Source organism: Hemiscyllium ocellatum, chromosome 12 (genome assembly GCF_020745735.1).
Source record: "Hemiscyllium ocellatum isolate sHemOce1 chromosome 12, sHemOce1.pat.X.cur, whole genome shotgun sequence".
Classification (NCBI taxonomy): Eukaryota; Metazoa; Chordata; class Chondrichthyes; order Orectolobiformes; family Hemiscylliidae; genus Hemiscyllium; species Hemiscyllium ocellatum.
This window is the reverse complement of record NC_083412.1, coordinates 10,136,519-10,161,067: the sequence shown is the minus strand read 5'-3', so window position 1 is coordinate 10,161,067 and position 24,549 is coordinate 10,136,519.

Here is a 24,549-nt window from a genome sequence, read left to right as displayed (position 1 = left end):
AAAGTCCTGGTGTGATAGGAAGAGGTTGAGTGTGGGATATGTCAAGCCATGAGGTTGTGGATTGTTTAGGAACAGAAATCGACTGCTGTTGATGGCCCACAGTGCCTCATGGGTGCCCAGTCTTAAGTGGCCATGTCTATTCAAAGGTAGACAAGGAGGAGGCTGGAAGGACACAGCATGCCCAGGCAGCATTAAGAGGAGGAGAAATCAACGTTTCGAGTTGTTGAAGAAATTCTCCGGACTCAGACCTTAGGGAGCTCACCTTTTCTTAGTACAGGCTGGCATTACTTCAAAGCGTTCCAGATCACTGTGGATTTATATAGTATAATAGAGAGCTAGCTGCCAGTTGCTCAATCAGACACCAACTACAGGACAGTCACTAGATGGCCTACATGACAATACACCAGGCAGAGTCTGACATCGGCCTTGTCTTAGACTGTACATAACAAGCTATTGTTCTCAGGCCTTGAGTCAATGCACATTCCAGAGGCTAGATTTGCCCAGTGATAAAGTCTGACAGGGCTGTGCTTTTGCTTAGCAGATGGCTGCAGATAAAAAGCAGAAGTTATGTGGGAAGAGTGGAAGTTATGTGGGTGATGCAGAATGTTCTAGTGTGGTAGGGGTCACCCAGGGCAAGGGGCCAAGCCCGGTGAGAGCAATATCATGTCTGACTAAAATGGCTGCAAACAGGCAGGCTTGCAAAAACTTACTGTGTTGTTCCACCATCCTGGTCCTGCCTGCCTTGCTGTGTTGTTCCACCCTCCTGGTCCTGCCTGCCTTGCTGTGTTGTTCCACTCTCCTGGTGCTGCCTGCCTTGCTGTGTTCTTCCAACTTCCTGCTTGACTGTTTTGAATTTGAGCATATGCTGTTTTTTTGTCTATATCCTTTTGCATTCTGTCTGTCTAGCACTGTGATGATGCCACAGAGGATATTCAATAAAGGATATTCTGTCTGTGAAGATAAGTCTGAGTTTTCAGAAGGATATTAAGGTGGATAAGTCCCCAGGGCCCAATGGTATCTACCCCAGGTTATTGAAAGAGGTAAGAGAAAAGATTGCTGGGGCCTTTACCAAGATCAGATGCAGTTGAAGGAGCAACAGCGAGGACCAGAGACCTGATGGGAAGGTGGGAATAAAGTTTAGAAACTTATTTGATGTATAGGCTGAGCACACACAAGCCGGAGCAGACAATTGACTGCTGAGTAAGTGAGGCTTTATAATTGGGCGGTTGCTTTCTCTAAAATACTCCTTGGGTAGTGTCTCCCACCCAACCTCCTCCTCTAACCAAAAAAAAAGGATCTGTGTACCAATTGATAAGGTGACTGGTTTCTTATTTTTTTCAGTTTTCCCTAGTCTCGTTGGGAGTTTAGAACAGTGGGATTGGAAGTTAGGGCAGTTGAATGTTCCTCCTGCAGAATGTGGGAGGTAAGGGTGACCACCAGTGTCCCTGCTAACTACATCTGCGGGAAGTGCACCCAACTCCAGCTCCTTGAAAACCGCGTTAGGGAATTGGAGCTGGAGCTGGATGAATTTCGGATCATTCAGGAGGCAGAGGTGGTTATTGAGAGGAGTTACAGGATGGTAGTCACACCTCAGGTACAAGAAAAATGCAGATGGGTTACAGTCAGGGGACGGAAAGGGAACTGGCAAGCAGTGCAGGGATGCCCTGTGGCCATTCCCCTCAACAACAAGTATACCATGTTGGAAACTGTTGGGAGGGAGCGACTTACCAGGGGTAAGCAATGTGGCACAGGTCTCTGGCATAGAGTCTGTCCCTGTTGCTCAGAAGGGAAGGGGGGAGAGGAGCAGAGCAGTAGTCATTGAGAACTCCATAGTTAGGGGAACAGATAGGAGGTTCTGTGGGAATGAGAAAGACTCACGGTTGGTGTGTTGCCTCCCAGGTGCCAGGGTTCGTGATGTCTCTGATCATGTTTTTGGGATCCTTGAGGGGGAGGGGGAGCAGCCCCAAGTTGTGGTCCACATAGGCACCAGTGACATAGGTAGGAAGAGAGATGGTTATTTAAGGCAGAAATTCAGGGAGCTAGGATGGAAGCTTAGAGCTAGAACAAAGTTGTTGTCTCTGGTTTGTTGCCTGTGCCATGTGCTAGTGAGGTGAGGAAAGAGAGAAAGAGGAATTGAGCATATGGCTACAGGGATGGTCCAGGAGGGAGGGTTTGGTTTCCTAGATAATTGGGGCTCATTCTGGGATAGGTGGGACCTGTACAAACAGGTTGGTCTTCACCTGAACCAAAGGGGTACCAATACCCTGGGGGACATTTGCTAATGCTCTTCGGGGGGATTTAAACTAATTCAGCAAGAAGAAATTATAGTTCAAGTATACGGAGATTGAGAGTAGTGAGGTCCGAAATAAGGGTTCAGGGTCACAAGAGGGTACTGGCAAGCAAAGAATTTGTTTGAAGTGTGTCTATTTCAATGCCTGGAGCATTCAGAATAAGGTGGGTGTATTTGCAGCATGGGTTGGTACCTGGGATTTCAATGCTGGGACCATTTCAGAGACATGGATAGAGCAGGGACAGGAATGATTATTGCAGGTTCTGGGATTTAGATGTTTCAGTAAGAACAGAGAAGATGGGAACAGAGGGAGAAGGTGTGACATTGTTAGTCAAGGACAGTATTACAGTGGCAGGAAGGGTGTTTGAGGACTCATCTACTGAGGTAGAATGGGCTGAGGTTAGAAACAGGAAAGGAGAGGTCACCCTGTTGGGAGTTTTCTACAGGTCTCTGAATAGTTCCAGAGATGTAGAGGAAAGGATAGCAAAGATGATTCTCGATAGGAGCGAGAGTAATAGGGTAGCTGTTATGGGGACTTTAAGTTCCCAAATATTGACTGGGAATACTATAGTTCAAGTAGCTTGGATGGGTCAGTTTTTGTCCAATGTGTGCAGGAGGGTTTCCTCACACAGTATGTAGACAGGCCAACAAGGGGCGAGGCCACATTGGATTTGATATTGGGTAATGAACCCGGCCAGGTGTTAGATTTGGAGGTAGGTAAGCATTTTGGTGATAGTGACCACAATTCGGTTATGTTTACCTTAGCGATGGAAAGGGATAGGTATATACCGCAGGGCAAGAGTTATAGCTGGGGGAAAGGCAATTATGATGCGATTAGACAAGATTTAGGATGCATTGGATGGGGAAGGAAACTACAGGAAATGGGCACATTAACAATGTGAACTTATTTAGGGAACAGCTCCTGTGTGTCCTAGATAAGTATGTACCTGTCAGGCAGGGAGGAAGTTGTTGAGCGCTGAAGCCCTGGTTTGCGAAGGAAGTTGAATCTCTGGTCAAGAGGAAGAAGAAGGCTTACGTCAGGATGAAAAGTGTTGGCTCAGTTAGGGTGAGTGAGAGTTACACATTAGCCAGGAAAGACCTAAAGAGAGAGCTAAGAGGAGCCAGGAGGGGACATGAGGAGTCATTGGTGGGTAGGATCAGGGAAATACCTAAAGCTTTCTATAGGTATATCAGGAACAAAAGAATAACTAGAGTAAGATTAGGGACGATCAAGGACAGTAGTGGGAAGTTGTGTGTGGAGTCAGAGGAGATAGGGAAAGTGCTAAATGACCATTTTTCATTAGTATTCATACTGGAAAAAACAATGTTATCGTGAAGGATACTAAAGTGCAGGCTACAAGACTAGATGGGATTGATGTGCAGAAGGAGGAGGTGTTAGCGATTCTGGAAAGTGTGAAAATAGATAAGTCCCCTGGACTGTATGGGATTCATCCTAGGATTATCTGAGAAGCCAGGGAGGAGATTGCAGAGCCTTTGACTTTGATCCTTATGTCATCATTTTTGACAGGAATAGTGCCAGAACCTGGAGGATAGCAAATATTGTTCCCGTGTTCAAGGAGGGGAGTAGAGACAACCCTAGAAATTATAGACCTCTGAGCCTTACTTTAGTTGTGGATAAAGTGTTGAAAAGGGTTATAAGAGATAGGATTTATAATCATCTCAATAGGAATAAGTTGGTTAGGGATAGTCAACATGGTTTTGTGAAGGGAGGTCGTGCCTCGCAAACCTTATTGAGTTCTTTGAGAAGGTGACGAAACAGGTTTATGAAGGTAAAGAGGTTGATGTGGTGTATATGGATTTCAGTAAGGTGTTTGATAAGGTTCCCATGGTATGCTGTTGAGGGTGAGTTAGCGGTTTGGATCAGAAATTGGCTCACTGAAAGAAGACAGAGGGTGGTGGTTGATGGGAAATATTTATCCTGGAGTTCAGTTATTAGTGGGGTATCGCAAGGATCTGTTTTGGGTCCACGGCTGTTTGTCATTTTTATAAATGACGTGGATGGTTGTAGAAGGATGGGTTAGTAAATTTGTGGATGACACCAAGGTTGGAGAGTTGTGGGTTATAGAGGGACAGGGATAAGCTCAGAACTTGGCTGAGAGGTGGCAAATGGAGTTTAATGCAAAAAAGGGTGAGGTGATTCACTTTGGAAGGAGTAACAGGAATGCCAAGTATTGGGCGAATGGTAAGATTCTTGGCAGTGCAGATGAGCAGAGAGATCTCGGTGTCCAGGTACATAGATCCCTGAAAGTTGCCACATAGGTTGACAGGGTTGTTAAGAAGGCATACGGTGTGTTAGCTTTTATTAGTAGAGGGATTGAGTTTCGGAGCCACAAGATCATGCTGCAGCTGTACAAAACTCTGGACTGGCCACACTCGCAATATTGCGTACAGTTCTGGTCACTGTACAAAGCTCTGGTGCGGCTGCACTTGGAGTATTGTGTACAGCTCTGGTCACCGCATTATAGGGAGGATGTGGAAGCTTTGGAAAGGGTTCAGAGGAGATTTACTAGGATGTTGCCTGGTATGGAGGGAAGGTCTACAAGGAAACGTTGAGGGGCTTGTGACTATTTTCGTTAGAGAGAAGAAGGTTGAGAGGTGACTTAATTGAGACATATAAGATAATTGGAGGTTTCGATCGGGTGGTGCTGGCTAGTACAAAGGGGCATAGCTTTAAATTGAGGGGTGATAGATAAAGGACAGATGTCAGAGGTTGTTTCTTTACTCAGAGAGTAGTCGGGGAGTGGAATGCACTGCCTGTAACATTTGTAGACTCACCAACTCTAAGGGCATTTAAATGGTTTTTGGATAGGCATATGCACGAGATTGGAATAGTGTAGGTTAGATGGGCTTCAGATTGGGTTTCACAGGATGGTGCATGTTGAAGGCCTACGGGCCTGTACTATGCTGTAATGTTCTATGTTCTATCATTGTATCCAAGCTCACCATGGGAGAACTGGCAAATATCCAACATTGTTCCTCTGTTCAAGAAGTGAATTCAGGATTGTCCAGGAAACTATAGACTGGTAAGAATGACATTGATAGTTGGGAAGCTATTGAAGAGAATTCTTTGGATTAGGATTTATGTACCTTTGGAAAAGCAAGGCCTAATTAGGGACAGTCAGTGTGACTTTGTACAGGCAGGTCATTGTCTTTCTAACTTGATTACACTTTTTGTGGAGGTGTTGAAGGTGATCAATGAGGACAGAGCAGAGGATGTTGTCTACATGAAAATTAGTAAAATTGTCAACAAGGTCCCTCATGGCAGGCTCATCGTGAGATCCTCGGTGACTTGCCCACGTGAACTCAGAATTGGCTTGCCCATAGAAGGCAGAGGGTTGAGGTGTAAGGGTGTTTTTCTGGCTGGTGATTAGAAGTGTTCCACAGGGATCTGTACTGGGACCTCTGCTGTTTATAAATAACTTAAATTAAAGCATAGATGAGTGGGTGAGTAAGTTTGCAGTTGACATAAAGATCAGTGGAGTTGTGGACAGTGTCAAAGGATTCAGTTGCAGATATGGATGGAGAAATGGCAGATGGTATTTAATGTGAGGTGCTGCACTTTGGGAGATGAAAAGTTAAGGAAAAGTATACAGTTAATGGCAGGACCCTGAACAGCAGTGATATACAGAGGGATTTTGGGGTTCAAGTCCATTTCTCCCTGAAAGTGGCCACACATGTAGATCGTGTGATAAAGAAGATGTATGGCATGCTTGCCTTTAATGATCAGGGCATTGAGTACAAGAATCAGGATGTCATGTTGCAGCTTCATAAGAATTTGGCTAAGCTGCTCTCAGGTTATTGCACTCAGTTCTGGTTGCCACATTACAGGAAAGGGATTCTGGATGTAGGTTTGCTCGCTGAGCTGGAAGGTTCATTTCCAGATGTTTCATCACCCTACTAGGTAACATCTTCAGTGGGCCTCCTGGCGAAAGAGACGGAGGTGATAAAGAGGGTGCAGATGAGACTTACTAGGATGGGGTATTATAGGGCATGTGGTATGTTAGGGATGTTCATTACTGAGCAGCTCAAAATGCTCAAGGTTCCTGATGAAGGGCTCCTGACCGAAATATCGATGTTCCTGCTCCTTGGATGCTGCCTGACCTGCTGTGCTTTTCCAGCTTTAATCTTAGCTCAAAATTCCTGACAGCTGCTCATGGCTAATACCAGCAGAACTTGGCTGACAATAGTTATAGATTGGATTACTTACAGTGTGAAAACAGGCCCTTCGGCCCAAGCAGTCCACACTGACCCATACATTTACCCCTTCACCTAATACTATGGGCAATTTAGCATGGCCAATTCACCTCACCTGCACATTGTTGGAGGAAACCAGAACACCCCCACACAGACATGGGGAGAATGTGCAAACTCCAGACAAAGAGTCACCTGAGGCAGGAATTGAACCCAGGTCTTTGGCACTGTGAGGCAGCAGTGCTAACCACTATGCCACCGTACCACCATGCTGCCCATAATAGATTTGGGAAAAATATAGTTATAGATTTGGGAAAAATATATGCTTAATGTTGTATTCACTAGTAGAATAGAAATAACTCTGGAGGTTCAAGGTAACAGAACTGAGATAGAATATGTAGCTGCAATTGTTTATGTATAAGGCAAAGATAAAAACATTTCACACTACAGTTAATTAGTGAATCTGACTTCAGTTATTTAATTAATCTGTTACAATACTAATAAAAGGTTTAGTTAACACCCTTCAAATATTAATAGATATAGATTCTGAAATAGTTATAGTATTACCTAGATACAAAACAAAAATCACTAAAAACATTAGGAGAAAGGATTCAAATAAAATTACACAAGCAAATCAGTCTCAGACAGGAAAAGCAGTCCCATGTTATTACAGGGAGAATTGAATCACAGATACAGAAACTGGCAGACATTGGAATGTGGGTTGAATGAAAACATTGTAACACACCCAATGGTAAAGATAGGGTTGTTTTTTAGTAAAGCAAGAAAGAAACTGCTCACAACTTGTCAGTTAAAGAATTCTAACAGTAAGTGTAACCACATAACTTTGTTGGAACTAACATTGTACCAATTTGCAAAAAATCAATATTCTTTTGAATTTCCTGCAATGAGGCTAATAAAGAATTTAAAAAGCTCCTCAAGAGATAGGCAAAAGTCCGATTAATTGGCAGTGATGGAGCCAATCATTTAACGGGCTTTTAGATGAGCACATGAATATGCAGGAAATGGAGGGATATGGGCCAAGGGCACACAGAAGGGATTAGTTTAATTTGGTTTCATGTTCAGCATAACATGGTGAGCATGTTCCTGTGCTGTGCTGTGCTAAGTACTGCGTAGTGGGCACTCTTACTGATATTGCTATCGGCAGATGCATTTGCAGTTGGCAGGTTGGTGAGCATGAGGTCAAGTATGTTTTTCCCATTTCCCTTACCACCCACTGCAGTCTCAATCCAACTATGTCCTTTAGGAGCTGAAAATGTGTTGCTGGAAAAGCGCAGCAGGTCAGGCAGCATCCAAGCAGCAGGAGAATCGACATTTCGGGCATGAGCCCTTCTTCAGGAAGGGCTCATGCAGTCCTCACTTTCTCCTCGAAGATTTTAACCTACTGCGAATCCCCTTGCAAGGATGCCTTCCTTGAAGGAGCTCTCTTCCTCCCTCTACAAGGATTTCAGTGAGTCCCTCTCTCACTGCCCACCCCAGGTCATCTCCTCTGCCCAGAAGCTCTTCAGCCACGTTCTCAAACAGACTCGCTACCACAGCCACATCTCCTTCCTCAGCACCTGTCTACGGAACCGACTAATCCCGCACGGACTCTGGACTACGTTCAGACCAACAAAATTTGGATCCTTGGATGCTGCCTGACCTGCTGCGCTTTTCCAGCAACACATTTTCAGTTCTGATCTCCAGCATCTGCAGTCCTCACTTTCTCCTCTATGTCCCAATCAGTTTGATCAGAAGTGCTGCTGTTGAGTCACTCTGTTCAGTTCTCTCCCTCTGTCCTGCCTCTTTTGCTCGGAATCTCTCTCTGCTGTGTACTCCTGACTGGGTTAGTTTTGGACTCAGTGCTACATGGTATGTATAGTTAATGCAATGCCTCTTTCTGTTCCCCATCTCTCCTTTGCTTTACTCCCATGCTGTCTAATCTGAAGGAGGCGGTGGTGAGAGGGGAAGGTAAAGCAACTCTCACAGTGAAGGGATTGGAAGGAATACCTGCTAATTTGGATCTTGCTATGTGTTAAAGCAGTCAGTCAACAGGCCAGTTTGTCTCTGCACCTGCTCACTGTTTCCTACGTCCCAGGAGCTGGGACTCAGTGAGGAGGTAGGGAATTGTAAACTGGTGGAGATACAGAGTTTTCCATATATGGTGAATGAACAACATAGGAACTATAGAGGGTGCAGGTCAGGCAGTTGGACAGAGACCATGGGGAGGGAAGTGCAGTTTGGTATGCGCAAAACCTAGGGGTCCAAATCCCTGAGCTGATCACTTTCTATCCAAGTCCTGACATCTTCCCTCCCCACCCCCACCACCCCCATCACAATCTCTTGCCCCAATCTCTATTTCATGCCTTTTTTTCTCTCCTTGTCCACTTACATTCCACAACCCCTTTCAAGCTTTATATCCATTTCAGAATTTCCAGTTTGCAGACTCCAGCTGCCCCCTCCTTACCATGGATGTGCAATCCCTTTCCTCACCTTTCCCCCATTAGGATGGTCTTGGGACTCTCCACTTCTCCCTTGGATAAAACGGCCTGAACTGTCCCTATCCACCACTGCCCTCCTCCGCCTGGCCGATCTCATCCTCACTCTGAACAACTTCTCTTTTAATTCTGTCCCTTTCTTCAGGCCAGATGCATGGCCATGGATACCTGCATGAGTCCCAGTTATGTCTTTGTGAGCTAGTAACGTCCTTTTTCTGCTCCTATTCTGACCCCCACCCACAACTCTTTCTCCAATATATATCGATGATATCTTTGGTGCAACTTGTCCCTCTTGTCAATCTAACTTCCAATTTCTCACATTCACGTGGTCCATCTCTGACTCAGCCCTTCCTTTCCTCGACATCTCTGTTTCCATTTCTGGGGATAGGCTGGCCACCAGTATAAACCCACTGACTTCCACAATTACCTTGTCAATACATCTTCACATCCTGCTTTCTGGAAAGACTCTAATATATTCTTCCAGTTCCTCCATCTTGGTCACATCTGTTCTGATGATGCCAGCTTCAACAAGGGGGCCTCCGAAAAGTCCACTTCGTCCTTAACTGAAGATTCCTCAAAACCATTGTGTCAAGGCCCTCAACAGGGTCTGATCCATCTCCTACACTTCAGACCTCTCTTCCTTACCACAATGGCGATAGGGTCCCCCTTGTCCTCACCTATCATCCCACCAGCATCCACACCCAGATGATCATTAGCTGCCGTTTCTGTCACATCCAATGGGATGCCACCATCAGACACATATTTCCCCTCCCTCCCCTATCAGACTTCTTCAGGAACCATTCCCTCTTCGTTCCCCAACCCTCTGCACCACCCCAACCCCCAAACACTCACAGCCCCATGGCACTTTTGCAGTTGCGGAAGGTATAACACCTGACTGTTTACCTCCTCCCTCTTTAGTATCCAAGGGCCCAAACACACCTTCAAGGTGAAGCATGGTTTAATCAAGGGGAGGTCAGGTCCGATCAATCTGCTAGAATTCTTTGTGGAGATAGCAAACAGGTTAGACCAAGGAGAGCCAATGGATGTTGTCTGCCTGGACATCAAGAAGTCCTTTAACAAGGTGCCACATCAGAGGCTACTGAATAAGATAAGGCCTGTGGTATCAGAGGCAAGGTGCTAGCATGGATAGATCCTGGCTGCCTGGCAGAAAGCAGAGAGTGGAGATAAAAGGGTCCTTCTCAGGATGGCAGCTGGTGACAAGTGAGGGACAAGGCTCAGTGTTGGGACAACAACCTTTCACTTTATACATTAATGATCTGGATGAAGGAACTGAGGGGATTCCTTACAGTGTGGAAACAGGCCCTTCGGCCCAACAAGTCCACACCAACCTGCCAAAGTGCAACCCACCCATACCCTACATTTACCCCTTACCTAACACTACGGGCAATTTAGCATGGCCAATTCACCTGACCGACACATCTTTGGACTGTGGGAGGAAACCGGAGCACCCAGAGGAAACCCACGCAGACATGGGGAGAATGTACAAACTCCACACAGTCAGTCACCTGAGTCAGGAATTGAACCTGGGTCTCAGGCGCTGTGAGACAGCAGTGCTAACCACTGTGCCACCGTGCCGCCCAAGCTAAGCTAAGCTAAGCTAAGCTAAGCTAAGCTTACAGACAACATAAAGATAGGTAGAGGGACAGGCAGCATTGAGGAGACATGGAGGCTGCAGAGGGTTTGGACAATTTAGGAGAGTGGGCATAGAAGTGGCAGATGGAGTATGACGTGGGAAAGTGTGAGGTCATGCACTTTGGTAGGAAGAATAGGGACATGGACTGTTTTCTAAAGGAGGAGAAAATTCAGGAGCCTGAAGTGCAAAGAGACTTGAGAGTTCTAGTCCAGGATTCTCTCGAGGTAAACTTGAAGGTTGAGTCAGTAGTTAGGAAGGGAAATGCAATTATGGCATTTATTATGAGATGACTCGAATATAAAAGCAGGGACATACTTCTGGTCTATAACTCTGGTCAGACCATATTTTGGAGTATTGTGTGCAGTTTTGGGCCCCATATTTCGGGAAGGATGTACTGGCCGTGGAGTGTGTTCAGAGGAGGTTCATGAGAATGGTCCCAGGAATGAAAAACTTAACATATGAGGAGTGTTTGAGGTCTCTGGGTTTATAATAGACGGCGTTTAGAAAGATCCGGGGAGGGGGGATCTAATTGAAACATACGGAATACTGAATGGTCTGGACAAAGTGGGTGTTGGGAAAATGTTTCCATTGGTAAGAGAGATTAAGACCTGAGGGTAGAGCCTTAGAATCAAGGGAAGATTTTAGAATGGAGATAAGGTAAAACGTCTTCAGCCAGAGAGTGGTGCATCTGTGGAATTCATTACCACAGAAGGCTGTGGAGACCAGGTCAGTGAGTATAAGACTGAAATAGGTTTTGAGTATCAAGGGGATCAAGGGTTACAGGGAGAGAACAGGAGAATGGGGTTGAGAAACTTATTGGAGCAGACCCGATGGGGAGAGTGGCCTAATTTCTGTTCCTATGTCTTATGGTTTTGTAGTCTTATTCTGTCCATAAAAATGGCCCTGATCTTCCTCTTGGCTTCCACGTCAACATATCTCCTTGTTTCCTGGTCAACATCTCTGTCTCAGGCTTACAGCTGTGTTCCAGTGAAGCTCAGCTGGATGAACAGTACCTTACTTTCTGCTTGCGATCTCAACATCCTTCGAGACTCAATACCAAGTTCCACAATTTCAGGGCTTGAGGCGCCTTCCCCCAACTCCCAGCTATCAGGCTTTATGATGATATGTTCTGCGATTACACACAGTCCATTGGTAGCCATTAATAGATGGGCATGCTGGCTCAGTGGTTAACACTGCTGCCTCACCAGGGTCCCAGGTTTGATTCCAGCCTCAGTCTGTGTGGAGTTTGCACGTTCTCCCCGTGTCTGTGTTGGTTTCCGTCCAAAGATGTGCAGGTCAGGTGAATTGGCCATGCTAAATAGTCCATAGTGTTAGGTACATTAGTCAGAGGGAAATGGGTCTGGGTAGGTTACTCTTCAGAGGGTCGGTGTTGGGTTGGAGGACTGTTTCTGCACTGTAGGTAATCTAATCTAATCAGCAGCCATTCTTTCTCCCAAGGTGATTGTTAACAACTATCTAACTGCTCCTCTGTTTGCGCTTTGCCTCCACCTATCATTTACCCCTTACCTCCTACCCCAGCCTATCTTCTGCATAAAAACTAACTTTATCCAAACTACCATCAGTTCTGAAGAAGGATCCACTGGACCCGAAAAGTCAACTCTGATTTACAGTTGCTGCCACACATACTGAGCTTTTCCAGCAATTTCTGTTTCTGTTCCTATCTCGTGCTTCCGAATTCCCTATCTATTGCTCCCCAGTCCTGACCTCTTCCCTGTCACAATTTCTTCCTCCCCGTTCAGGATCGCTCCACTGACCTCTTCGCTCACCCCTACCTGGTCCAAGTCTCTTTGCCCTTGTCCTGATCTCTCTGTTCTCCCTGCTGTTCCAGTCTCTCTATCCCTCGTCCTGATCTCTTCCTTACTTCTCCACACCCTTGACCTGATTAACCCCCACGCCGTTGTGTTCCCCTGAAGTCTGTGCATACATGTTTTAAAGCGTCACATGGTGAGCATGCTCCATGGTAACAGCAAGTGTTGCTATTGAATCAAAGAAATGTTTAGAGGTCAAATGGTACACGTGTTGACATCACTCCAAGATGGCCACCGTGTGCATGGTTGGATTTACAAGGAGGTGAGGCTTGGAGGACCAGAACCATGAGGAAAGAAAAAGGGGCCAGGAAGAGGCATCAGCAGCCACTATCTGAATGAATGACACTGGTTCAGTGTCTTTGAGAAATGTTCCACTGTCTCCCACTCATTGTCCTGTAACAAGATTGTACCTATCCCCAAATCTCCAACATTAATGCTGGAAAAATTTAGGGTTTGTCTGCACAGGTTCATTTATTAAAATGGTCACTCTATCTCTGCCTGGATCTCTCTCCGTCTCTATGAAACGGCTTCAGATCTTTGTTTCTGTTTCTGTCTAATTTTCTCTCTCTCCCTCTCTCTGTTTCCATGCCAGTGAGGAACACGTGTACATGCCAAATGCTTCTAACTTTTGTTTGCTGGAGGAAAGATACCTTTGTTTCCCCCATCTCCGACTCCCCACACCTGTTAAAGAAGGTTAAAGCAGCACTAACATGTAAAATATGGTGTTAATTAGGATGTGAAAGGGAGACTTTTGTGCTCTCTGTTAAGTGCAAAGTAAACAAGACACAAACTCTCCACACATGTGGGAGCACGATAGAGGATGTCCAAAAAATGAAGAGCAGATTGAATCTTTTATGCCCACAAATGTTGGTAGGACAACGGAATTTCTTAAGCATTATAGAACATATAACAGTACAGCACAGTACAGGCCCTTCGGCCTTCGATGTTGTGCTGACCTTTTATCCTACTTAAGATCAAACTAACCTACATGCCCCTCATTGTATTATCTTCCATGTGCCTATCCAAGAGTTAGTTAAATGTTCCTAATGTCTCTGACTCTACTACCACCACTGGCAGTGCATTCCACACACCCACCACTCTCTGAGTAAAGAACCTCCCTCTGACATCTCTCCTATACCTTCCTCCAATCACCTTAAAATTATGCCCTCTTGTGATAGCCATTTCTGCCCTGGGAAAAAGTCTCTGGCTATCCACTCTATCTAAGCCTCTCAACATCTTGTACAACTCTACCAAATCACCTCTCATCCTTCTTTACTCCAATGAGAAAAGCTTGAGCTTCCACAACCTCTCTTCATAAGACAAGCCCTCCAATCCAGGCAGTATGCTGGTAACCCTCCTCTCCACCCTCTCCAAAGCATCTACATCCTTCCTATAATCAGGTAACCAGAACTTAACACAATATTCCAAGAATGGTCTAAGTAGGGTTTTATAGAGCTGCAGCATAACCTCATGGCTCTTAAACTTAATCCCCCTGCTAATGAAAACCAATACATTATATGCCAGCTTAACAACCCTATCAACTTAGGTGGCAACTTTGAGGGACTTGTGGACGTGGACACCAAGATCCCTTCACACTGCCAAGAATCCTGCCTTTGGCCCTGTATTCTACATTCAAATTTGACCTTTCAAAATGAATCACTTTTCACTTTTCCAGGTTGAATTCCACCTGCCATTTCTTAATCCATTTTGGCATCCTGTTAATGTCCCGTTGCAACCTGCAACAGCCCTCCACACTATCCACAACTCCACCAACCTTCATGTCATCAGCAAACTTACTAACCCACCCTTCCCCTTCCTCAACCAAGCCATTTATAAAAATCACAAAGAGCAGAGTTCCTAGACAGATCCCAGTGGAACGCCACTGGTCACTAAGCTCCACACTGAATACTTTCCATCTACTATCACCCTCTGTCTTCTATGGGCCAGCCAATTCTGTACCTAAACAGTCAAATTCCCTGTATTCAATTCCTCCTTACTTCCTGAATGAGCCTCCCATGGGGAACCTTATTAAACATCTTGCTAGAATCCATATAAACCACATCCATTGCTCTACTTTCATCAATACATTTTGTCACATCCTCAAAGAATCCAATAAGATTCAATAAGGTCTCTCAAATATTTCAATGAGGCATGATGTGACCCTCACAAAGCCAAGCTGACTATCTCTAATCAAACTATGCTTTCCAACCAATCATAAATCCTGTCTCTCGGAATTATCTCCAATACTTTGCCTGCCACCAACATAAGACTGAATGGTCTGTAATTCCCAGGATTATCCCTATTCCCTTTCTTGAACAAGGCAATAACATTTTCCACCTTCCAATCATCTGGTACTACTCCACTGGACAGTGCGGACACACAGATCATTGCCAAATGCACAGCGATCTCTTCCCTCACTTCCTGCTGAAACCTTGAGTATATCCCGTCTGCCCCAGGGGATTTATCTATCCTCATGTTTTTAAAAATTTTCAGCACATCCTCCTTCTTAACATCAACTTGCTTCAACCTAGTATCAACCTAGTATCGACTTAACATCAACCTAATATCAGCCTGTTTCACACTGTCCTCACAAATGACAAGGTCCCTCTCAGTAGTGAATACTGAAACAAAGTATTCATTAAAGATGTCCTCTACCTCCTCCGACTCGAAGCATACATTCCCTACTCTATTCCTGATTGGCCCTACTCTCACTCTGGCCGTCCTCTTGTTCCTCACATAAGTGTAGAATGCCATAGGGTTTTCCTTAATTCTACACGCTAAAGCTTTCTCATGCCCCCTTCTAGCTCTCCTCAGTCCATCCTTCAGTTCCTTCCTGGCTGCCTTGTAGCCCTCTAGAGTCTGATCCTTGCCTCCTCAACCTTAAGTAAGTTTATTTCTTCCTCTTGACTGGATGTTCCACATCCCTTGTCACCCAAGATTCCTTCACCCTACCATCCTTTCCTTGCCTCAGTGGGACAAACCTATCCAGCATTTGCATTAAGTGCTCCTTAAACAACCTCCACATTATCGACATGCATTTCCCTGAGAACATCTGTTCCCAATTTATGCTCCATAGTTCAAGCCTAATAGCTTTGTAATTCCCCCTTTCCCAAATTAAATACCTATCCACACAATCTGCTCCAATTCCTCTCAACGACCGTAGTAAAGATCAGGGAGTTAGGATCACTATCGCTGAAATGCTCTCCCACTGAAAGATCTGACACCAGACCTATAACATAGAACATAGAACATAGAACAATACAGCACAGAACAGGCCCTTCGGCCCATGACGTTGTGCCGAACATTTCTCCGAGCTTAAGCACCAATCCATGTACCTATCTAATTGCCGCTTAAAGGTCACCAATGATTCTGACTCTGCCACTCTCTGGGTAAAGACAAGCACCAAATCCAACATGGCCTCCCCTCTTGTCAGCCTATCTACATCCTGTTCACATCTGACAAAATCTGCTCCATCCAAACTCTTTGCACCAAGTCAGATCCAATCAATATTGAGGAAGCTGAAGTCACCCATGGTAACAACCCTGCTACTTCTGCACTGTTCCAGAAACTGCCTCCCAATGTGCTCCTCCATGTCTCTGTTGCTGTGAGGAGGTCTATAGGAAACTCCCAATAAAGTGACTGCTCCTTTCCTGTTTCTGACTTCCACAATAATTATTCAGTTGGCAAACTCTCCTCAACAACCTCCCTTTCTGCAGCTGTGATACTATCCCTGATGAGGAATCCCACTCCCCCACCTATTTTCCCTCCCTCCCTATTCCTTTTGAAACACTTAAACACTGGAACATCCAACAACCATTCCTGTCCCTGTGATATCGAAGCCTCTATAATGGCCACAGCACTTTAGCTCCAAGTACAGATCCATGCTCTAAGTTCATCATCCTTATTCCTGACACTTCTTGCATTAAAATGGACACACTTCACCCCATCACACCGACTGTAACTTTGCTCTATCAACTCTCTGTCTTTCCTCACAGACTCTCTGCACACTCTATCTGCCTGTTCACCAGTTACCCCATCCTCAACTTTGGTTACCACAACCACTCCCCTCCAAATTCTTTGTTGATGATGGAAGGACATAATCCTGCTTTCCAGCAGAAGAATCAGGGCTTATTAAAAACTTCTGATATGAAATCTTAATGACTTCATAGAATCATAGAATCCCTACAGTGTGGAAGGAGGCCATTTGGCCCATTTAGTCCAAACCAACTCTCAGAAGAGAGCCCTGCCCCGAGGTGGCAAGGTGGCTCAGTGAGGGGCAGCACGGTGGCTCAATGGTTAGCGCTGCTGCCTCACAGTGCCAGGGACCCGGCTACGATTCCCACCTCGGGCGACTGTCTGTGTGGAGGTTGCACATTCTCCCTGTGTCTGCGTGGGTTTCCTATGGGTTCTCCAGTTTCCACTCACAATCCAAAAGATGTGCAGGCTTGGTGAATTGGTTGTGCTAAATTGTCCATAGTGCAAGGTGCATCAGTCAGGGGTAAATATAGGATAGGGGAATGAGTCTGGGTGGCTACACTTTGGAGGGTCAGTATGGACTTTTTGGGCTGAAGGACCTGTTGCCATTCTATAGGAAATCTAATCTAATCTAATCAGACCCAACTCCCACCTTATCCCCGTAACCCTGCATTTCTCAATGTCAGTCTACTTAGCTTGCAGTTCCTTGGCGATTTAGCATGGTCAATCCACCTTAGCTGTGCATCTTTGGACTGTGGGAGGAAACCGGACCACCTGGAAAAAACCTGCAGATTCGGGGAAAATGTGGAAACTCCACACAATTGCTGGAGGATGGATTCAAGTCCAGCTCTCTGGCAGTTCTAACCACTGAACCATCGTGCTACCCACAAAGCTTTCACTAAATCTTTTAATTTCACATCGCACACAACCTGCTTCAGTATGGATGCTGGAAGTGCTTACTCAAGAGTAAGGAGATTTCTCAGAATAGTTGAGAAACCCTCATTTGAAAGTAAGTAACATCAAATAACATTTAATAAAATCAGAATCCCTACAGTGTGGAAGCAAACGATTCAGCCCATTATGTCCACACCAACCTTATCCCCGTAATTTCCATAATGAATTGAGACATTATGGGTAACTTAGCATGGCCATTCCACTGAACCTGCACACCGGGAGGAAACCAGAGTATGTGCATACAAACTGAGGCTAGAATTGACCTTTGCCCCAGGCACTGTGAGGCAGTAGTGCTAACCACTAAGCCACTGTGCTGTCTTGTCACTTTGGTAAGGTCAGAAACTTGTGTTTACATTTGATACCTGAGCTTCGAGTTTATTCTAGTTGTTGGACCCCTCACATTAATAGCCTGAGACACACAACTCGGCCGGCGACAACTGCAAAGAGGGACAGGTTCCTGAAACATCGAGAGATACTTGCTTGCCGACATCCAGGTCAGACCAGACCAGACTTGGTGTCAGCGTCATCCATCATTTATTTTGGAGAATCAATGGAAAATTATTAGAAATATCTTTCAAATGTACCATTCAGCTTTTATTTAAGAACATCCATGCCATTCCCAACATTTCCTATTGTCAGATTCTCAGGATGATTGACATTCTCGTACAGAAAACCAGATGAAATATTGTTTGAGTTACAAGATGTTTTTTTTTGGTTTGAATTCACATGTTCCTTATTTTAAAAATAGGATCAAGAAATTTATCCCAAGGAGACATCAGAACATTTCTCAGCTCTTCTCTGAATTTCCTCTGGGTTGCTGCATAAATCCACGTGTTTGTACAGGAACTTAAATACATGAGCAGATATCCTGTTTCCGTGGCGATATATCCAGGATTTGAGTAATCACCTTGATAGTAAACACTACTTGATAATCTGGTGGCTGCAAAACTTCCAACGGATGTTAACCACAACAGAATAAAGCTGCCTGACACAGTGAAGAGTAATATGATGGATTTCCTCCGACCTTTCACCTCTGGATCACTCTGACTCTCGGTGCTTTTAGCTCGGAGACCCTTGCGTGTTCTGTTTGCCAATAAAATACGTCTGACGGTCAAAGAATTAAACAAGGTCATGAGAGCAAAAGGAAGCAAAACGACTGACAATGACTGCATCCAACTATACACTGACCATGCAGGTATTGTATAAACAGCTGCTTTTGTCCTGCACCCCCAGTGCACATTGTTAATTATTTGTTCAGCTTCATATGAAAACAACATAGGAATACCCTTTAAACAAGTCAGGACTGAAGATGTTGCTATAACTGTAGTTGCAATTCTCTTGGTGCAGTACTTTTCTTTAAACTCATGACAACAGATCGCCACAAATCGATCAAATGTGAATGTGACTGTGAACCACACTGACATATCCAGCGTAGCAAAAGCTATGTACAAGACAAACTTACATACAGCAGTATAAGACAGAAAGGAATATGGAAAGTGATAATTAAATATCAAGTACACAATCACATTGAAGATCATGACGAATAGATCTGCTACTGCCATGCCCACCATGTAGACAGAGATACATTTCGAAAGGCCACAATTTCCTCTGGAGAGAATCACAATTGTCATAACATTTGCTGCAAGAAATGGACAGAGAAGTGGAAAATTATTGTGCTTCACATAGTAAGTTCATGTCTGTTATATCTTACTTAGGCTTTCAGGTGTACCGCTAAGTCACAAACATTAATGGGAAGGTGGAAACTTAAAGTGTTATCAGGATGAAAAGTGGCCTCATAATCTATATTTGTTCGAGTAGAGTTTGGCTGGAATTTGCCAAGGAAGTGATAATGGATGGACAAATGGTGGCAGACCTCTGCAGGCTAAGGTAGTGGACATATTTCTGCCTCTTCTCTTCATGCCTCAGCTTGTGGCCTCCTTCATAAGGGTGGTGATCTTCAAAGGTAAGTCACTCAGCAGATACTTATAAATCAGGTGACTTGACCAATACTCCATATAGAATGGTGCTGCATGAGCTACTTTAGCAGACTAGCATGATCTGAGTGGATTCGTGCCACTCAAGTGACATACGATTACTGTCACCAGTAGCACAGAATGTCACCATCTCTGCTTATCATTCAGTGACATGACCATATTTAAATTCTCCATGATGAACATTCAGGATGGACAAGAAACTGAACTGGACTTATGTTATGGATCCCATCAAAACATTTAAGAAGGTAGCCTAGACTTTAACATTTTTTGTTAACTTAGGCAGATGGAAGGTGGATATTCCAGGACATGCAGCTGGTCAAACCACTCAGTTTTAAACAAAACAGAATTTATTTACAGCCTACCGAGTGAAACACGAACAAAAAAAGAGAACAGAATGGAGAGTGTAGAGTAGCAACCAATCTGAAAATCCATCCTACTCTATCTAGAAAACTAGCCACCCGGATGCATGAACATCAACTAGCCACAAAAAGACTTTCACTTGTATTCTTACATACAGATGAGGAAGGACACCACTTCAACTGGGACAACACATCCATCCTAGGACATGCCCAACAGAGACACGCACGAGAATTCCTAGAAGTATGGAATTCCAACCGGAACTCTATCAACAAACACATTGACTTGGATCACATTTATCAACTCCCTGAGAAAAAGAACAGGAAATGACATCACTATAGGAAATGACATCACCACTGGAAATGACACCACTAACTCAAGGAAACCTAAACATGTAAATAGAAAGTGGGCTGCACCCGCAGTGCTTCATCTGGAGGCTCACTGAAGATGTTACCTAGAATGGTGATGAAATGTCTGAAAATGAACATTCCAGCTCAGCGAGCAAAGCTACATCCAGAACCTCAACCTGAGCTGCAAATCGACTTAAAGACCAGCTGTGATCTTTATGATTGGTGGAGCAGTCCCGAAGGGTCAGACTGCCTGCTCTTACTCCTAGTTCTTATGTTCTTAAAGGCTTTAGTTACTACCTTCCCAGCTCAGTACTTTCCAGCTTATTTCCACATAATTCCCCAGCTGATAGTAATCACTCTTGCAGGTCATTTTGATTCACCTCCTGAAGGTAACTCAATAATTTACCTCAATTTTTGACATCTTCCTCCTTGTCCAATTTAATTTGAGGAATGTCCAATTCAGAATCCTCGGAACTAGTTTTTCACTCTGCGTTATAACTCATTTCATATTCCCCTTTTGCTTTCCTTCCTGATCAAAATATCTTTTGAATATATTCACATGACATACTCGGTGAGATTCCTTTCTGTCTGGAGTCTTTATCAAATAGGTCACCTCACTCAATCTCATTTTAACATAATAAGGTCTATTAAACCTTTGTTTAAAAGGTTCACCTACCACTGGAAGTAACTTTATCTCCAATAGCAAAATTGTGAGTTTTTAATTCATTGTCTACTTCTTGTTTCATTGTATGTTGTGATGTTTTTAAAAGCTATGTAGCCAGCACCCCCACTCTATTTAATCGTTCCATAAAATTTGACACATAGTTCAAACATGTGGTCCCTGATTCTGGCTTATCAATTTCTCCTTAATCAATTTTAGTGGTCCTCTCACTTCATGCCCAAAAACTAATTCAAATGGACTGAATTTGCTCGATTTGTTTTGTGTATTACAGATGGCGATCAGTACAAACGGAAATCCTTTACCCTAATCATCTGGGTAGTGTTGACTATAACATGGTCTGAACATGGTATTTGATGTCTAATGCTACCTATCCAGCACTCCCTGTGATTCTGGATTGTATGCATTGGATTTGAATTTTTTTGTTCCGAAGTTGTCCATTTCTTCCTTGAATAATTTTGATGTGAAGTTTAACCCTTGATCTGATTGTATCTTTGTGGGTAGCCCATACAGAGTCATAGAGTCATAGAGATGTACAGCACGGAATCAGACCCTTCGGTCCAACACGCCCATGCCAACCAGATATCCCAACCTAATCTAGTCCCACCTGGCAGCACCTGGCCCATATCCTCCCAACCCTTCCTATTCATATACCCATACAGATGCCCTTTAAATGTTATAATTGTACTAGCCTCCATCACTCCCTCTGGCAGCTCATTCCACACATGCACCACCCACTGCATGAAAAAGTTGAGTCTTTTATCTTTCTCCTCTCACCCTAAACCTATGCCCTCTAGTTCTGAACTCCCCCATCTCAGGGAAAAGACATCGTCTATTTTATGATTTCATGATTTTATAAACCTCTATAAGGTCACCCCTCAGCCTCCGACATTTCAGGAAAACGGCCCCAGCCTATTCAACCTTGCCCTATAGCTTAAATCCTCCAACCCTGACAACATCCTTGTAAATCTTTTCTGAGTCCTTTCAAGTTTCACAACATCTTTCCGATAGGATGGAGACCAGAATTGCATGCAGTATTCCAACAGTGGCCAAACCAATGTCCTGTACTTAATACTCTGACCAATAAAGGAAGCATACCAAACATCTTCTTCACTATCCTATCTACCTGCGACTTCACTTTCAAGAAGCTATGAATCTGCACTCCAAGGTCTCTTTGTTCAGCAACACTCCCTGGGACCTTACCATTAAATGCATTAGTCCTGCTGAGATTTGCTTTTCCAAAATTCAAAACTCTTATTTATTTAAATTAAACTCCATCTGCCACTCCTCAGCCCATTCTCGTGAAAACTTTGCATAACTCTTCTACAATCCTTTTAGCTGTGATATTGCCTCATGGAATGTCTCCAGAAATCTAGTGGACACATCCACCAATGTTAATAAATATTGGTTCCCACTTTTTGTTTCAGGTAGGGGTCTTACACAATCAATCAAGACTCTTGTGAAAAACTCCTCAAATGCAGGAATGAGTATGAAAGTTATAGATTTTATTATTGCCTGCATTTTTTTCCAATACTTGACATGTACGGCATGTCTTCAGGTCTCCATTGTGATTTCCTTTACAACTCCAACAAAATTCACTGGCTTATCCTACTTTCCCAGTGCTTTTCTTGACTGACCAACACTGTGAGTTCATGTGGCCTCCTTTATTGCAGAGAAAGCACCAGAGATCTTTAACTTCTCTTTCCCCCTCACGGGTTTTCTTTTTATCCTGTGGTTGGTTATCCTTACGATCTTCACTGAGGTCTACAATTCCCTTATCATGTGAGGATTTCTCTCTTCCCCCAGTTTCTATCCCTCATGGGTTGAAATTGTTGGAAAGCAAACTTTGATTTATGAACCAACTCACAATCATCAGCCATTTCAGCTGCTTGTCGTTTTAACTCTCTGTTCTTCCATGAATTCATGGAAGTGCATTTTTGAACTCCTCCAAAATAATCATCCCCGTAAGAATGTCATGGGTATGCTCTATTTTTAGTGCCTTTATCCATTTATCAAAAGTACGTTGATTGATCCTTTCAAACTGAAGAGTATGTTTGACCAGGATCCCTCCTCAGATTCCTGAGATGTTATCTGTAGGGTTCTGGCACAAGCTCATATGTTCTGAAGATGTCTTTCTTCACATCCTCATGCTCCCCAGATGCCTCTTGTGATAGTGATTCAAATACCTCACTAGCTCTACCTACCAGCTTTGTTTGGATCAACAAACCCCACATGGTCACTGGCCACTTCATTTGTTTAGCCACCTGCTCAAATGAGGTGAAAAAGGCTTCTACATCCTTCTCATCAAATTTTGACACTGTTTGGATATGTTTGAACAGATCCCCACTAGGCCTTTTGTTATGATGGGTTTGCTCATCCTCATGTTCTTCCTCATTAAGCTTACCTTCTGCATTCACCTCTACCCTTTAAAGCCAACTTTTCTTTGTAAGTACCAATTTCTGAAGTTCAAACTCTCTCTTTCTCCCTTTCCTCTCTCTGTCCTTTTCTTTTTGTTCTGGTCAGGCGATCCATTCTTTCTTTCTTTTCTTTGCTTTTAATTGGAATTCAAGCAGATTCATGTCTTCTTCCTCTTCTTTGTCTTCTAACTCTTGTTGCCTAACTTGCAATTTGAATTTTTCTAATGCAACCGCACTTGTCTCTTTCTGTGATATACCCAAGTACTTGACCAACTCCATTACCATTTCAACTTTCCTTTTGGGACAAACCCAATCCTAACATATTTGTTAATTCTAAAAGTATGTCCTTTCTAAACTTTCTTGGCAAATTTGGGAAGCACCATCAAACCCTAGGACGTCCTTAGCAATGTCAAGAGCCATTTCCAAAGATTCTAATGGCATTTGCAGCACATTTAAATGTTGATCGATTTTGGTCATAACCACATCCTTTTTCAGAGATGCAGCAATTTCAGCTCCAGCTTGACTATCATTTCCAGCGGCTTTGCCTTTTTCACCTTCTGGAAAGCCCCAATGTCATTTCTTCCAACCCCAGAACATTCCTAGTGACTGAAAGATCCATTGCCACACCAAGCACTGTTTAAACTAACCAAATATAACATGCGGAACAAAAGATACTACCACTACCACTTGCTGTCTTTGAGTCCAGCAACCCTAGTCCTAAATAGAATAAATCCTACAAAGGGACTCCAATCTGTAATGGACCAGACCAGATCTCTTCCAAACATTTTAAGAAGGTAGCCCAGATGCTCACTTGTTTTATGCAGGCGTAAGGTAGATATTCCAGGAATGATGTTGCTGGTTCAAACCACTCAGTTTTAAACAAAACAGAATTAACTTACAGTCTACCAAATAAAACACAAACAAAAGAGTACAGAACACAGAGTAACAACCCACCTGAAAACCCAGTTGACTCAATTGAAAACTAATGATGTTGTTCCAATTTATTGCAGCATCCCCTTTAACTCAGCCTTTTTTAAAAAGGTTAAGTTCAAACACAGGTTCTGACATGTGAGGTGTCACAGAGAGAGGATCAGTTAGGGATCATTTGCTGAAGCATGGAACCTCTTTTAACTGTACCCGCTGTTTCTCTGCTGGTTCTTTCTCTCTATCCGCAGCAGTTTCTAACACACTGTTTGCTAAAATCCAAGCCAACAGAAATCCCTGGCTACAATGCGAATAGCCTTAACCCAGACATAGCCCAACCTCTGCATTTTAAAACCAACCTTGAGAAAAAGGCTAAGGACAACACGACCTTATTAAAGGAGCAGCATCATGTGGCTATG